The 17037-nt window shown below is 41.4% G+C and overlaps 1 protein-coding gene across 3 annotated transcripts in view; it reads right to left on the bottom strand.

The window, feature by feature from the left end:
- pdzd2 (PDZ domain containing 2) overlaps positions 1-17037 on the bottom strand; it is a 379487-nt gene that overhangs the window by 338159 nt on the left and 24291 nt on the right. Inside the window, exon 1 of one of the 3 annotated variants that reach the window (XM_060856854.1) lies at positions 8294-8397. The exons of the other annotated variants lie outside the window; for them this stretch is intronic. The gene's annotated coding sequence lies outside the window, so the exon portion shown is untranslated. Of the gene's footprint in view, positions 1-8293; positions 8398-17037 lie in introns of those variants that run through there. 3 annotated transcript variants of the gene reach the window in all.

Here is a 17037-nt window from a genome sequence, read left to right as displayed (position 1 = left end):
TCTGGTCAAGTCTCCTTGGTATCTTGAAAAAAATTCAGACAGACCATCTCATTCTTGTAAGTCCAATGGATGTCCAACCGGTTCAATTTTTCTTCCTAAAGTAAGTACTTCATCCCTTGAATGAGTCAAATGATCCTTTTCTGAACTGCTTCTAATGTAAATTTTATTCTTTTTCAAATAAAGAGGCCAAACCTCAGACCAAAGCTCGGCTTTCTCACATGGCTTCACCACAGAAGAGGTACATTCAATATGGCCAGGTTGTTCTGAAGAACTTCAAAAACAGACTTCCTCTTTCTACAAGAAGTTGGAGATTATTGCAGCACCATATTTTGTAGCCCATTGAGTCACATATGAATGAAATACACAAGAGTTCCAGAAGGCTCTTGTGACACAGTGGCCCTACCTGGGTGAAGTCTCTGCATTCAATTCCCACCTGCTCCAGAGTGTGCAGTAACATCTTTGAACAGGATACAGTCATAGATTCATAGCGATGTACAGCATAGAAACAGACCCTTCGTCCAATTCGTCCATGCCAACCATTTATCCTAAACTCATATAGTCCCATTTGCTAGTACTTGGCCCATATCCCTCTAATCCTTCCTATTCATATACCCATCCGGATCCCTGTTAAATGTTGTAATTGTACCAGCCTCCACCACTTCCTCAGGCAGCTCATTCCATACATGCACCACCCTTTGCATGAAAAAGTTTCCCCTTAGGTCCCTTTTAAATCGCTCCCCTCACCTTAAACCTATACCCTCTAGTTCTGGACTCACTATTAAAATGACAGTAAGGTTACACTTAAAAACCATGCACCTTATCTGCTCCTGTGCTGAGCTGTCCCACACAATTTCATCCAAATTGATTAGAGATGCTCCAGTGATTATATTTTGAATGTAAATATTACAGATACTGGATCTTCTCAGTCCTCTTCACATTAAATAAACACAGAAAATGCTGGAACAACTCAGCCCATTTTTTAAAAATTCATTCACATGATGATGGTGTCACAGGCCAAGCCAGTATTTATTGCCTATCACAGAGGGGCAGTTAAGAGTCAACTGCATTGCTGTATGATTTTTTTTATTGTCATGACTATTTTACGGTGGGGGGGGGGGAAGAGTAAAATACTGTGAAAAGCATTTCCACTGTCATCACGGTCTAGCACCATTTTGAATAGTTTTAGGAATAAGAAAAAAAAATATAGCTTAAAGAGAAACCATCAGTCATGGGCCAGCTCATCATCAACACGGTGGGTGAGGGGTCACATGAAGGCTTTCCCTAAGAGACTTCAGTGAACCAGGTGGTCATTATTAAACTTTTAATTCCAAACTTTAATTGAACTTAAATTCCACCATTTGCCATGGTGGGTATTCAAACCCAGGCCCTATGTACCACTAGGCTACCGCCTGCCCCAGGTTTGACAACGTGTGTGAAGAGAGAACAGAGTTAATGGTTTGAGTCTGGTATAACTCTTCAGAACTGAAAGGGATTTGAAAGTGGTGCTTTTTTAATACTTTTGATAGGAGGCCCGGTGTAAAAGACAAAGGGGTTGCTAACTGGGGTGAGGAAAAGAAATAGATGTGTAAAATGGGTGTAAATTAAAGTTTGAAAGAGTGAAAATGGGTCCTGTCACTGAAAACAAAGTCAACAAGATACAAAAAAGATTAGCAGGGGATGGGGAAATAGACGTAATGAGGTCAGGCTCTGGAGTTATGAAATTCAGTATTGAGTCTGAGATACTGTAAAGTTCCCAAACAGAAATTGAGGCTAGCCAGTTTTGAAAAGATTTGTAGCTCAAGTTGAGGTTCTGGATGTAGGTTTGCTCACTGAGCTGGAAGGTTCGTTTTCAGACATTTTGTCACCATACCATGATGAAAGCATGGCATTCTAACCGGATCTGTATCAACGAACACATTGACTTGGACCCGATTTACCACTTCCTGAGAAAAAGAACAGGAAATGACATCACCATAGGAAACAACATCACCAACCCAAAGAAACCCAAACATATAAATAGAAAGCAGGAATCATCAGCGGAGCTTCATCTAGAGACTCACTGCAGATGTTACCTAGTATGGTGACAAAACATCTGAAAATGAACCTTCCAGTTCAGCGAGCAAACCTACATCCAGAAATTGAGTTGTTGTTCCTTGAGCTTGTGCTGTGCTTCAGTCGAACATTGCAGCAAGCCCAGAATAGAAATGTTAGCATGAGAACAAATTGGTTTACAGAACTGATAAGCAACTGAAAGATTAGGGTCATTCAGATAGGCAGAACAGGGATGTTTCACAAAATATTCACCCACACCAATGTAAGGGAGACCACGTTGTGAGCTGGTGATGGAGTACAGTATATTGAAATAAGCATAAATAAAATGTTGTTTCACTGGTGATGTGTTTGGGTCTTGGACAGGGAAGATGGAGGAGGTGAGTAGGCAAGTATTACACCTTCTGTGATTGCATGGCAAGGTCTATGGGAGTGTGAGGAGTTATGGAGGAGTGAACCATGGTGTCACAGAGAGAACAATCTCTGCAGAATGCTGATAATGGAGAGGAGAGAAAGATGTGTTTAGTGATGGCATCCTGTTTCAGGTATTGGAAATGGCAGAGGATGATCCTTTGGAAATGGAGATGGGTGGGGTGGAAAGTAAGAAGAAGGAGAACCCTTGGGAAGGAGGGGAAGGGATGAGCATAGAAAGACTGTACATGTCTGACAGCCACAACAGTTAAAACAGAGAAAGCTGGAAGGACTGATAAATTATGAGGGCAGAAGTAGTTTAGATAGACAAGGCATTTCTTCTCTGAGTAGAAGGTTCAATAACAACAGGGCATAGGTTTAAATAAGGGGAAGGAAAGATTTCATTTAAAATATTATCATCCAGAGGCTGGATCTCACTGCCTGAAAGGATGGTAGTGGTAGGAATCAACACAACAAACAAGCAATATTTAGATGAAAACAAAGATACAGTCAAGTGCTTGGAAATGGAATGACAATAGACACGTGCTTGATGATCGACCTGACAAGATGGGTTGAAGGGCCTCAGTCTATGCTGTAATACTCAACAGCATCATGCTCTATAGCATCAACTTGCCTGCTGTAAAAATATCTGTCCGTTACAGTATTGTTAAGGGTGACCACCACAGTCCTTGTGGAAACAAATTCCCATCTTCACACTGAAATACCCTGAATATACTGAAGCAATCCATGTCCAAGTGCAGGAAGACATGGAGAATACAAAGAATTGGGTTGACAAGTGGTAACAAACCACACAAGTGTCAATTTCCAACAAGAGAGTATCTAATTATCAACCCTTGAAAGTCAATGGCATTACCATCCCTGATCCCCCACTACCAATATCCTGGGTGTTACCATTCACCAGAAACTGTTCTGACCTAACCATATAAATACAGTGTCTACAATAGCAGATCAGAGGCTAGGTATATAAGTGAGTAATTCACTTCCTGAATCCCCTGTCCATTGTCTACAAGATGGGAGTGTGATGGAATATGCTCTCCACTGGCCCGGTGGGTGAGCTCCAAAGACACATAAGAAACCTGACACCATTCAGGACTGGTTAGTGACTTGATTTTGGCACCATATCCATGAACATTCACTCCCTCCATCAACGATGCTCAGTAGTAGCATCTGCAAGATGCACTGCAGAAATTCAACAAAGCTCCTTACACAGCACCATCTAAACTCATAACCACTGCCATCTAGAAGGACAAGGGCAGTAGATACAGGGAATACCACCATTTGCAAGTTCCTTCCAAGTCATACACCATCCAGACTTGGAAACAGATTGCTGTTTTGTCAGTGTCTTGGAACTACCATTTCATCAGCACTGTGAATCTACCAACAGCAAATGAATTGCGGCAATTCAAGAATGCAATTTACCATCACTTCTCAAGGGAAATTGGGGGTGAGCAATAAATGCTGGCCCAGCCAGTGACAGCTACAATTCATGAATGAATTAAAACAATGGCAGTGCTTATCTCTCCCAGTGGGGCTGCTGAACAGATAACATTGTGGACTTTAGTATCAGTCCTGTTGGTTCCCTTATCTATGCATCATATTTGATTGGAAGGAGAAACAGAAGACTTTTCTTAACGTTCTGTCTCCAGGAGGGATCATAATTGACCTCCTAGCATAGTCACCATCCAGAATTGAGGTGAATACCAGGATGCTGACAATCTCATCAAATTCCAAACTAGAAGTCAGAAATGCAAGATAGCTCCTGATCAATCCAAAATGGAAATAAAAGGAGATGTATCTAGGAAGACAGTAGTTAGAATATGGAACTCTGTTCCACAGGAATTGGTTGAGGCAATTGGTTTAAGTGCTTTCAAAAGGAATCTAGACCAGTATGTGAGAGAAAGGGAAAACAGGTGAAAGATGAAGATGAGGAAGCTAGACTGCAAGCTGACCACGTGACATATAAATACCAGCACAGTCTAGTTGGGCCAAATGGCCTGTTTGTGCATGGCATTTCCATGTACTCCCATGCATGTAACATTACTCTCCACCACAGATGAATTAAAACGATATTGTCAGACAATTGCTCTCAGGTAGTAGTTAAAATACAAGAGTATCCATCAAGGCAGGTTCCTTCAACCCCTCCTCTCCAAATGATATTTAAGTGCACATCTTCCTCATGGATTTAATCATACATACATAGTTCAAATGGAGCAGATGGGTGACAGAACAATCTACCTCTCTGTCAGTATAAATTACAGCTATAAACAATATATTTAGTCCAATCAAGTTATCAGATTCTAGATGATTCCAATGAATCATTGGACCATTAATTCAGACAGTTAGACTGAAAAACATCCAGTCACTGGTTCAGCTTCAGATGAAGTAATATGTCAAATTCTGGGCACTGCATGGTAGGAAGGAGATTCAGACTTTACAGAGAATGTAGCATAGACGTACAAGCAGGATTCCAGAGACCAGGCATTGGAGAAACTGGGATTATTCATAAAGAGAAAATTAAGAGGAGATTTGATAGAAGCATTCAAAATAAAGAGATTGTAATAAAATACATCAAGATAAAGTGATCCCATAGGTAACTATGTCGAGGACCTAAGGACACAGATTTTAAAAGATTGGCAGGAAAGCTAAATGTAGCATAAGGAAAAATATAGCAAGTGGTTAGGATCTAGAATGCAGTACCTAAGAGTGTGGTTAGTGGTTAGGATCTGGAATACATTGCCTAAGAGGGTGGTGGAGGCGGATTCAATCACAGCTTTCAAATGGGAATTCAACAGTCAACTGAAAAGAAAACTTCTGACGGGCTTTGGGAAAAAGGCAGAGAGTGGAATTAATTAAATTGTTCTTGCAGAGAGTCATCGTGGGCCATCCACAATGAATAACCTCCTTCAGTGCTGTAACCATAAGAGCATAAGAATTAGGAGCAGGAGTAGGCAGTTCAGCCCTTTCACCCTTCTGCACCATATAATCATGGCTGACCTCATCTCACCTTCAATTGCACTTTCCTGCCCGGTTTCCATTACCCTTCAACACATTAATAATTACAAATTTGCCTACCTTCTAAATTTACTCAATGCCCCAGCATCCACCAAACTCTTGAACTGCACAGATTCATGACACTTTAAGAGAAGTAATTTCTCCTCATCTCTGATTTAAAACTGCTACCCCTTATCCTAAAACTATTACGATGTTATGGATTATGGATTCTGGATTAGTGGTGCTGGAAGAGCACAGCAGTTCAGGCAGCATCCAAATTGCAGCGAAATCCACGTTTCGGGCAAAAGCCGTTCATCAGGAATAAAGGCAGTGAGCCTGACGCGTGGAGAGATAAGCTAGAGGAGGGTGGGGGTGGGGAGAAAGTAGCATAGCGTACAATGGGTGAGTGGGGGAGGGGATGAAGGTGATAGATCAGGGAGGAGGGTGGAGTGGATAAGTGGAAAAGAAGATAGGCAGGTAGGACAAGTCCGGACAAGTCATGGGGACAGTGCTGAGCTGGAAGTTTGGAACTAGGGTGAGGTGGGGGAAGGAGAAATGAGGAAACTGTTGAAGTCCACATTGATGCCCTGGGGTTGAAGTGTTCCGAGGCGGAAGATGAGGCATTCTTCCTCCAGGCGTTGGTGGTGAGGGAGGCCCAGGACCTCCATGTCCTCGGCAGAGTGGGTGGGGGTTGAAATGTTGGGCCACAGGACGGTGCGGTTGATTGGTGCGGGTATCCTGGAGATGTTCCCTAAAGCGCTCTGCTAGGAGGTGCCCAGTCTACCCAGTGTAGAGGAGACCACATCGGGAGCAATGGATACAATAAATGATATTAGTGGATGTGCAGGTAAAACTTTGATGGATGTGGAAGGCTCCTTTAGGGCCTTGGATGGAGGTGAGGGAGGTGGTGTGGGCGCAGGTTTTGCAATTCCTGCAGTGGCAGGGGAAGGTGCCAGGATGGGAGGGTGGGTTGTAGGGGAACGTGGACCTGACCAGGTAGTCGCGGAGGGAACAGTCTTTGCGGAAGACGAAAAGGGGTGGGGAGGGAAATATATCCCTGGTGGTGGAGTCTTTTTGGAGGTGGCGGAAATGTCGGCAGATGATTTGGTTTATGCAAAGGTTTGTAGGGTGGAAGGTGAGCACCAGAGGCGTTCTGTCCTTGTTACGGTTGGAGGGGTGGGGTCTGAGGGTGGAGGTGCAGGATGTGGAAGAGGTGCGTTGGAGGGCATCTTTAACCATGTGGGAAGGGAAATTGTGGTCTCTAAAGAAGGAGGCCATCTGGTGTGTTCTGTGGTGGATCTAGTCCTCCTGGGAGCAGATACGGCGGAGGCGGAGGAATTGGAAATACGGAATGGCATTTTTGCAAGAGGTAGGGTGGGAAGAGGTGTAATCCAGGTAGCTGTGGGAGTTGGTGGGTTTGTAAAAAATGTCAGTGTCAAGTCGGTCGTCATTAATGGAGATGGAGAGGTCCAGGAAGGGGAGGGAGGTGTCAGAGATGGTCCAGGTAAATTTAAAGTCAGGATGGAAAGTGTGACAATGTTATGTCTATCTGTTGAAATGCACTGCCATTAGCTATTTGTACCTGAATCATAGGGTGGCATTCTTCATAAAATTTATTGCGAAGTGAACAACTCAGACTATAAATTATATGGCAATTTTGGTACTCAAGTTTAAAATTCAATTGAAAAATACTATACTACCCAGCAACAGATGTGTTCATAGAATCCTTACAGTGTGGAGGCAGGCCACACTGACCCTCCAAAGAGCAACCCACCCAGACTCAATCCCTGTGGCCTATGGTTAATTTACCTAACCTACATATTTTTGGACTGTGGGAGAAAACCAGAGCACCTAACAGAAACAAGGAGAATGTGCAAACTTCACACAGACAGTCAACAAGGGTGTAATTGAACCTGGGTCCCTGGCACTATGAGGCAGCAGTGCTAACCACTGAGCCACTGTGTCACCTCCCCCAACTTGCTGAATAATCAATATCTTGCATACATTTTCACTTGACACTCTATTTACATTAACATTCAGTAGTCTTAGGTTTTCCTGACAATACAGCTTCTCCGTTCATCTTTTTCTCTGATAACTCTTATAAGGAAATTCTGTAAACTCCATACTGATCTTGCAAACTGTACTTCTTGGTATCCTTGAATTAAGCAATGGCCATTCAATTTTTCTATTTTACAAATAGATCTTCTCTTTTGACTATCAAATTAACTTTCCTATCTGCCTTCAACAAACATTGTAATTGAAGTTAAGAAGAGACAGTTCTTAAATAAGGGATATATATCTTTCATAATTAACTTGATACTAGCATCATAGCGGCTGTTCACAAACTGTACAGACCATTACAAATAAAAGGTGGTGATCCAATAATTTTCTTTCAATGACCTGAAATTCCTGTTTGATTCAGCAAGTCTACACAGAATTTAAATATATACAGACCTCACTTTGGCTTTGTAGAAATTCATGAAATTCCTTACAAGCTTGCAAATGTCTGAATGTGTAAAATTAAATATCTCACATGCAAGATAGCATAACTGATGGTTTCAGCACAGTCATTGTAAGGTACAGCTTTTGTTCATTGATGGTTGTATCAATTTCTTTCTCCATTGTAATGCTGCAAAGCTCTGAAAGAAGTCACCTTTCTTAAAATATTTCCTGCATTAATTTAGTTTTTGTAGATAATGCAATAGTTTACAGTGTACTATTAGTGTGGCATCTTGGGTCACCAAAAAACGGTAATCATTTGTAACCCCTGCAACAGTGCATTTTGTTACTTTCAAACAAATAAAGAGCTCCAGCTACTTACCCTCTACTCGACAATCCACAACGACATTACATAAATGTATTCACATTGAGCACCTAAGATGGGCTCACAGGTATCCTTATTGGTGAATTACAGATTTTACGGAGCCTTAATCTCTACAGTTTGTAAAGAAGAATATTTACATTTGGCACAGATGCATTAAAGAATGCTACTTCCATAGGACTCTCAGGACCAGTAAACAAGGAGAAAAAGGTCCGGCAGCAAACGCTGAAGTCAGTGGTTTGCAACTAGGCGTGCTATATGTGGATGCTTCTGAATAGCTATAAGCAAACCTGGTGAAACTAGATGAAACATGCCCGGAATACAATATGAAAATCAGTCTTAGTGAAAATGCATCACAAGAAAGGCAAGCAGTTACATGTTCTTAGTGGGGGAACACCATTAGAGCACTGTAATGCTCTTTGCCTCAAACTAACAAGTGTACTGAATAAAGAAATAGATAAATAGAAACGCGCAGATGTAATAACAGTGATCTGTGAAAAGTTTATGAAGGTTGTGCACAGCAGTCATCCTTAATAGTGGCACCTATCTCCTCATTAGTATACCCCAGTTTATAAATCTGTGCTTCCTTCATGTGCTGTTGTGTATAGGTTATGTAGTTTTAAATATTTCAAAATGGGTTTCTGTGGGACTTTTTCTCATGGCAGCATTGCTACTGCTGGTTATTTTGAAACTGTGTGGGTGTTATCCCTCAGGAATTGTTTCTGACATATAAAGATAAATAGACATCTCCAACACCAAGCCTCAACTACTAGGAGAAAATCAAGAAATCCAGTTTGTAATATAATTTTTCATCTATTGTAAATGCAAAATCACCAGAGCTATGACCATTACTTCCTAAGATGTACTTCTCAGTGAGTGAGACTCAATGTCTTCAGTTTGCATTCAGGTTAATTTAATCAATTGTGTTTCCATCATGCCAATTTTATTCATTATTACTCATCACTTTTTCTAGCAATAGGCAATATGGCTCTGTGTGGGGAAGGTTATGTCTTAACAAACTTAATTGAGCTTTTTTAAGGTAGTGACAAAAATGATTGATGTGGGCTGACTAGTGGATGTTGTGAGTATGGACTTTAGGTAGACCTTTGTCAAGGTCCCTCATGGCAGGCTGATACAGAAGTTGAAGTCACATGGGATCCACAATGAACTGGGAGTCACAGTGAAAGGGTGTTTTTCAGATTGGAGATATGTGACCAGTGTTGTTCTGCAGGGATCCGTGCTGGGATCCTTTTTGTTTGTAACATATTTTTGAGGTGAATGTAGGTTGGCTGACTAATAGGTTTGCAGACAACACAAAGATTGGAGAAGCTACAGATAGCGAAGACAATTGCCAGACGATACAGTAGGATGATAGGCCGAAGACTTGGGCAGAGAAATGGCAGATGGAATTTAATCCAGACAAATGCAAGGTGATGCAATTTGGAAGATCTAATGCAGGAGGTACAGTAAACGGCAGAACCCTCAATAGTATCAGCATACAGAGGGATCTAGAAATACAGGTCCACAGTTCCCTGAAAGTGGCAACACCACTGGATAAAGATGGTCAAAAGGGCATTTGGCACTTTTGCCTTTGTCATTTGGGGCATAAAATATATTTTAAAAATTAAAAGAATCTCTGCCCCTCTGGAACCATGAAATATGGTTCTGCTCTCTGGGATTAGCCCTTCAATGGCTGTGACAGCTCAGCAGTAACTCATTCTAAGCTTACTTCTACACCTCCAACATTTACTGAAATTGACATTTGTGGTGTTGAGAGCAATGGGCAGCACCACAGCTTTTAGTTCACCAAACCTAGGTTTGAGTAATTGACTTATAACTATAATATCAAAGGAACCATAATCCCACTGAGTTTTTTATTTGTTCATGGGATAAGGGCGGTGCTGGCTAGGCCAGCATTTAATTGCCCATCGCTAATTGCCCAGAGGGCAGTTGAGAATCAAACCACAGTGTTAAAATCACTAGGCAGCTGCTGAGCCTGATATTTACAATTAGTATTACTGCTAGAGGTGCAAGCAATTTTGAGCAACCTTTAGGAAAAGTGTCTTATTCTGACAGACATAACATGATCTAAAAGGAAGACTGTAGAGCCACTGGACAAGGTGTCTGGTCAGGCCTGCTTTGTCTCACATACTCATCTATTTAGTTTGAAAGTGTTTATACTAAATAGTTCCATGTCCACACTTTGCAGTCGGATAGTGACAAGAATTGAGAACTCATATGCTATTTCCACCCACTAAACCATATGAGCAATTGATGTGTCTTATTATTGCTACAACAGGGATCAATAAGTCATCACATATCAGGGGGCCAAATCTGAAATTTTCCTAATATTTTCAGATAATCTCAATTCTTTAACTGATTCTACAATTTCTACTTAGAATATTGGTGAATTTAGGAGGTTTAGAACACAATTTTCTAATTCAGGCGAATGGATAATGTCATGAACTGTGAGAATAAGTCACCAAGCAATAGGAATTTATTTCACAATGTAGAATATAAGTAATGCAAGTTGCATATTACTGTTAATATAATCTTAAAAAGTAACCATCCTTCCAGTCAAGGACAAGATGAAAATTAAATCATAATGAAGGTGCTTAATATGTAAATTAAACCGAACCTCATAGGTTGCTAGGAGCTCGCAACTGCAGTAAGGATACTTTGTGAAACAGTATTAATAACAATAATTTTAGAAATGTATACTTCCAGCAGGGAGCTGTGTCTACCAGGACAGCATATCAGAAGCAGAACAAATGCTTGGCACACTTTTCCAGTTAATATAATAAACTAGCAGAAAATCTTGGGTAGCAAACTATGGTTGCATGATTTAGTTGTCTGATTGGCAAGAATTTCCATCAAAGAACAAAATTTTGTAAAACTGACAATGGAAATACAAAATTGATGTCACACTCAGAAACACTCAGAACACAATCCTGCTAGCAGAGTACCTCTGTGCAATTAGGGCCAGGCAGATCTTCTGCATGGTAAAAACAAGAACTGCAGATGCTGGAAACCAGAGTCTACATTAGAGTGGTGTGCTGGAAAAGCACAGCAGGTCAGGCAGCATCCGAGGAGTAGGAAAATCAACGTTTCAGGCAAAAGCCCTTCATCAGGAATGAGGCAGGGTTACCGCAGAATGGAGAGATAAATGAGAGGTGGGGGGGGGGGGGGGGGGGAAGTCCTCAAGGGTTGTAATATCTGGATTATTCCTGGTGCCTCCCTCTCATTTATCTCTCCACTCTGCAGGCACCCTGCCTCTATTCCTGATGAAGGGCTTTTTCCCGAAACGTCGATTTTCCTGGTCCTCGGATGCTGCCTGACCTGCTGTGCTTTTCCAGCACCACTCTAACCAGATCTTCTTCATGGAGCAGCCACTTCACCTGATGAAGGAGCAGGGCTCTGAAAGCTTGTGATTTTCAATAAACCTGTTGGAGTAAAACTTGGTGTCATGTGATTTCTGAGTCCATCCCAGTCTAACACCAAAACCTCCACATCATGGAGCACCGGCTCCAAGGAACTGTACTCATAAATGACAGTACTTAGAACTTTGACATAGAACACTTTGAAGTTGCAACATTATAGTCTTCATGATGGAGTTGTTGTGGAGGTAGCAAACTAATTTATGTCTGTAACAAAAAATAGAAATTGCTGGATAAAATCAGCCAGTCAGGCAGCAGAATTTCAAAAGGAAGTCTTCGAGGGTTGTAATATCTGGATTACTCCTGGTGCCATGAACTAGTGAGGGTTGGAACAGGAGGATGGAGCAGATGAATGCATGGCTGAAGAGCTGGTGCAGGGGAGAAGGATTCACATTTTTGGATCATTAGAATCTCTTCTCGGGTGGATGTGACCTGTACATGAAGGGCGGGTTGCGCCTGAATTAGAAAGGGACTATTATAGCAGTGGGAGATTTGTTAGAGCTGCTTGGGAGGATATAAAGGGAATGGGGTGGGATCCAGGGAGATAGTGAGGAAAGAGATCAGTCTGAGACTGGTACAGCTAGAAAAGGCAGCAAGTCAGTCAGGGAAGGCAGGGACAAAGCAGAGAACAATGTAGGACTGATGAAGTAAACTATATTTATTTCAGTGCAAGAAGCCCAACAAGTAAAGGCAGATGAACCCAGAGCATGATATAGAGACAGATCATGTCTCTATAATTGCTATGCTATCCCAGTCCCATATGGATAGGTGATTGGGATAGCATAGTCATGTCTCTATAATTGCTATGCTATCCCAGTCACCTATCCATATGGGACTGGGATAGCATAGCAATTATAGAGACATGACTTAGAGATAGACAGGATAGCAGATTAATATTCCAGGGTATAGATGCTATAGGAAAAATAGAAAGGGGGCAAGAGAGGAGGCGAGTAGTGTTTTTGATCAGGGATAACATTATGGCTGCACTTGGGGAGGATATTCCTGGGAATATGTCCAGGGAAGTTATTTGGCTCGAACTGAGCAATAAGAAAGGGATGATCACCTCACTGAGATTGTACTATGACCATACAAGAGTCTGTATGAATAATAGGGTGTTTATGGTAGGGGATTTTAATTTTCCAAACATTGTCTGGGACTGCCAGTGTTAAGGGTTTAGATGGAGAGGAATTTATTAAGTGTGTACAAGAAAATTTTCTGATTTACTTATTTGACCTACTCTTGGGAAAAAAGGCAGGGCAAGTGACTGAGGTGTCAGTGCAGGAGCACTTTGGGGCCAGTGGCCATAATTCTACTAGTGTTAAAATAGTGACAGAAAAGGATAGACTAGGTATAAAAGTTAAAGTTCTAAATTGGAGAAAGGCCAATTTTGATGGTATTAGGCAAGAATTTTCAAAAATTGATTGGGGGTGGATGGATGCAGGTAAAGGGACGGCTAGAAAATGGAAAGCCTTCAACAATGAGATAACGAGAGTCCAGAGACACTGCGCCCCGTTAGGATGAAGGGCAAGGCAGGTAGAAGTAGGCAATGTTGTATGACTGGAGAAATTGAGGCTTCGGTCAAGAAAAAGAGGGAAGCATGTGTCAGATATAAACAGCAGAGATCCAGCGAGTCCTTAGAAGAGTTTAAAGGCATTTTGAGTATACTTAAGAGGGAAAATCAGGAGGGTAAAATGGGGACATGAGATAGCTTTGACAAATCAGGTTAACGAGAATCCAAAGGGATTTTATAAATACATTAAGGATAAAATAGCAACTAAGGAAAGAATAGGGCCCCTTAAAGATCAGCAAGACCACCTATGTCTGGAACTGCAGGAAATGGGGGAAATACTAAACAAGTATTTTGCATCAGTGTTTACAGTGGAGAACGATATGGAAGACATAGAACATAGGGAAATTAAGTGTGATATCCTGCAAAATGTCCATATTATAGAGGAGGAGGTGCTGGATAGCTTACAACATGTGAAGGTGGAATAATCCCTGGGACCTGATCAGGTATACCCGAGAACTCTGTGGGAAGTTGGGAAGTGATTGTTGGGTCCCTTGCTGAGGTATTTGTATCATTGATAGCCACAGGTGAGGTACCGGAAGACTGGCGGTTGGCTAATGTAGTGTCACTATTTTAAAAAGGTGGTAAGGAAAAGCCAGGGAATTTTAGATTGGTGAGCCTGACATCACTGGTGGGAACATTGTTGAAGGGAATCTTGAGAGACAGCATTTACATATATTTGGAAAGGCAAGAACTGATTAGGGATAGTCAAATGGCTTTGTGTGTGGGATACTGTGTCTCACTAATTTGATTGAGGATTTTGAAGAAGTAACAAAGGGGATTGATGAAGGCAGAGTAGTGGACGTGATCTATATGGACCTCAGTGAGGCATTCAACAAGGTTTCTCATGATAGATTGGATAGCAAAATTAGATTACATGGAATACAGGGAGAACTAGCCATTTGGATCAGAACCGGCTAGAAGGTAGAAGACAGAGGGTGATGGCGGAGGGTTGTTTTTCAGGCTGGAGACCTGTGATCAGTGGTGTGCTACTGCTTTTTGTCATTTATACAAATGATTTGGATGTGAACATAGGAGATTTGGTGAGTAAGTTTGCAGTTAACACCAGAATTTTGGAAAAAGGCAAATCAGGGCTCATACAATTCACGATAAGGTTCTAGGGAATGTTGCTGAAGAAGAGAGACCTTGGGGTGCAGGTTTATAATTCTTTGAAAATGGAGCCACAGGTAGACAGGATTGTTAATAGAATGCTTGCTTTAATTAGTCAGTGCATTGAGTGTAGGAATTGGGAGGTCATGTTGTGGCTGTACAGGACTGTGGTTAGGCCACTTTTGGAATACTGTGCGCAATTCTGGTCTTCCTGCTATAGGAAGGATGTTGTGAAACTTGAAAGAGTTCAGAAAAGATATACAAAGATATTGCCAGGGTTGGAGACTTTGAGTTATAGGGAGAGGCTAATAGCTGGAGCTATTTTCCTGGAATGTCAGAGGCTGAGGGTTGACCTTGTGGAGGTTTATAAAATCATGAGGGGCATTGATAGGGTTAAATACACAAGGTCATTTCCCTGGGATGGGCAGTCCAGAACTAGACAGCATATGTTTAAGGTGAGAGGGAAAAGATTTAAAGGGATGTAAGGGGCAAACGTTTCACACAGAGGGTGATGCATTGTGTAACGAGCTGCCAGAGGAAGTGAAGGAAGCTGGTATAATTACAACATTTAAAAGGCATCTGGATGGGTATATGAATAGGAAGGATTGAGAGAGATACAGGCCAACAGCTGACAAATAAGACTAGATTTATGTAGGATATCTGGTCGACATGGACAAGTTGTACCGAAGAGTCTGTTTCTGTGCTGTACACCCATAAAGAGAATGCAGTGTCAATGTTCCGGATCCAGTGATGTTTCTTCAGAAGTGTCTGAAGAAGGGACACTGGACCCAAAAGTTGACTCTGGTCTCTCTCCATAGATGCTTCTAGACCTGATGAGTTTCTCCAGCAACTTTTAGTTTAGTTTCAGATTTCCACCATTTGCAGTTCTTGGTTTTATTTTAGTTTAAGTCTGCGTCCTGCTACATCCATTACAAGACGAAAAGTGAAAGAAGCAGCAGCAAAAACACAAAATCTCATATCTTCAGAGTTTCACCATATAATGGAATAGGAATCTTTTTATGTATAAAAATTGAAAAATAATACAGAACTGACATTGAAGATTTCCTTGCTCAGTCCGTTAAACTGACCCCCATAAAATGCTCATACTGGAAAACAAAGCAAAGCAACTTTTTTATGTTTGTTCAGAATGAACAAGGCTTCTAGTATTTTACCACTCTCCTCTATTTTAGGAAATACACTGTCTCTTCAACTTTACCATAAAAGCACAGCCAGGTAATGCAAAATTCCACAACGGTGTTGTCATCATATGGAGACCCATTTTATAAATATCCTTTTCAATACAAATCTAGACCTCCCGATTCACTCACAAGGTATAGCTGTTTGCTTTGTCAAGAAGACAGAATTTTGTTTTAACAAACAATGTCAATGAAAGCAAAGACTCTCAAAACTAAGTGAAGAAAGCTTTTCACGAAGTATGCTCTTCATTGGGATGTGTGAACACCACATCATCCGTCTTTCTTTTGGATCCTGCCCTTCGATGTCTCAAAATATTTACATCAGTGTCAAGGGAATACGTAATAGATAGTAGGAGTCTGGAAAGCACAGAGAATCAGAGGGACCTTGGTGTACATGTCCATTAGTTCCTTAAGTATTAGGACAGGTAGATAAACTGTCGATATGGCATATGGGATACTTGTCGTTATTAGCCAAGATACAGAGTTTAACAACAAAGAGATTTTGTTGGGACTTGTGTATAATGTTAGTTAAGCCACAGCAAGTGTACTGTGCATTGTTCTGGAATCCACATGATAGAATGGAGGTGATAACATAGTGGAGGATGCTGAGGAAATTTCCCAGGAGTCACCTAGGCTGGAGAGCTTTAGTAATGAAGAGAGATTGGATAGATTTGGGTTGTTTTCCTTGAAGCACAGGAGTCTGAGGGAGGCGTGATTGAAATATATTAAATCGAGGGACATAGACCAGGTAGATGGGAAGAAACTATTCCCCTTGGTGAGGGATCAGTGATGGGGGGGGGGAAGAAAAGGGAGCAGGAGATTTATGGAGGATGTGAGGAAATTTCTTTTAAGCCAGAGGTGGTGAGAATCTGGAACTCACTGGATGGTAGAAGCAGAAACTCTCATAACATTTAAGGAATTCTGATGTATACTCACAATACAAGGTATGCAAGTGCTAGAAAGTGGGATGAGAATAGTTGGTGACAGCATAAGTCAAAAACAGACTTGATGGGCTGAAAGGCCTTTTTCTGAGCTGTAAGCCTGTATGACTGTACTCTATGATCCCTGTCCTGCCAATGATTGCATAGAAATCTTAAGATCATAGGACACAGGAACAGAAGCCCATCATGATGATTCTGCTCTGTCATTCAATGAGATCATGGCTGATCTGATAATCCTCAACTCCACTTTCCTGCCTTTTCCCTATAACCTGGATTCCCCTGCTAATTAAATAACTGTCTATCTCAGCCTTGAAAGGGAAACAACATTTCTGTGTCTATTCAGTCAACTCTTCTGAGAATCTTGTATGGTTCAATGAGGGCACCTCTCATTCTTCAATATTCCAATGAGTAAAGAGCTCAATCTACATAATATTTCCTCACAACAGGATCCCCCTACACGTATTAATAGCCTAATGAACCTTCTTTAGTTTGC

The sequence above is a fragment of the Hemiscyllium ocellatum genome, chromosome 1, assembly GCF_020745735.1.
Source record: "Hemiscyllium ocellatum isolate sHemOce1 chromosome 1, sHemOce1.pat.X.cur, whole genome shotgun sequence".
Taxonomy (NCBI): domain Eukaryota; kingdom Metazoa; phylum Chordata; class Chondrichthyes; order Orectolobiformes; family Hemiscylliidae; genus Hemiscyllium; species Hemiscyllium ocellatum.
The sequence above is the reverse complement of the archived record's forward strand: the minus strand, read 5'-3'. Positions and strand labels throughout refer to the sequence as shown.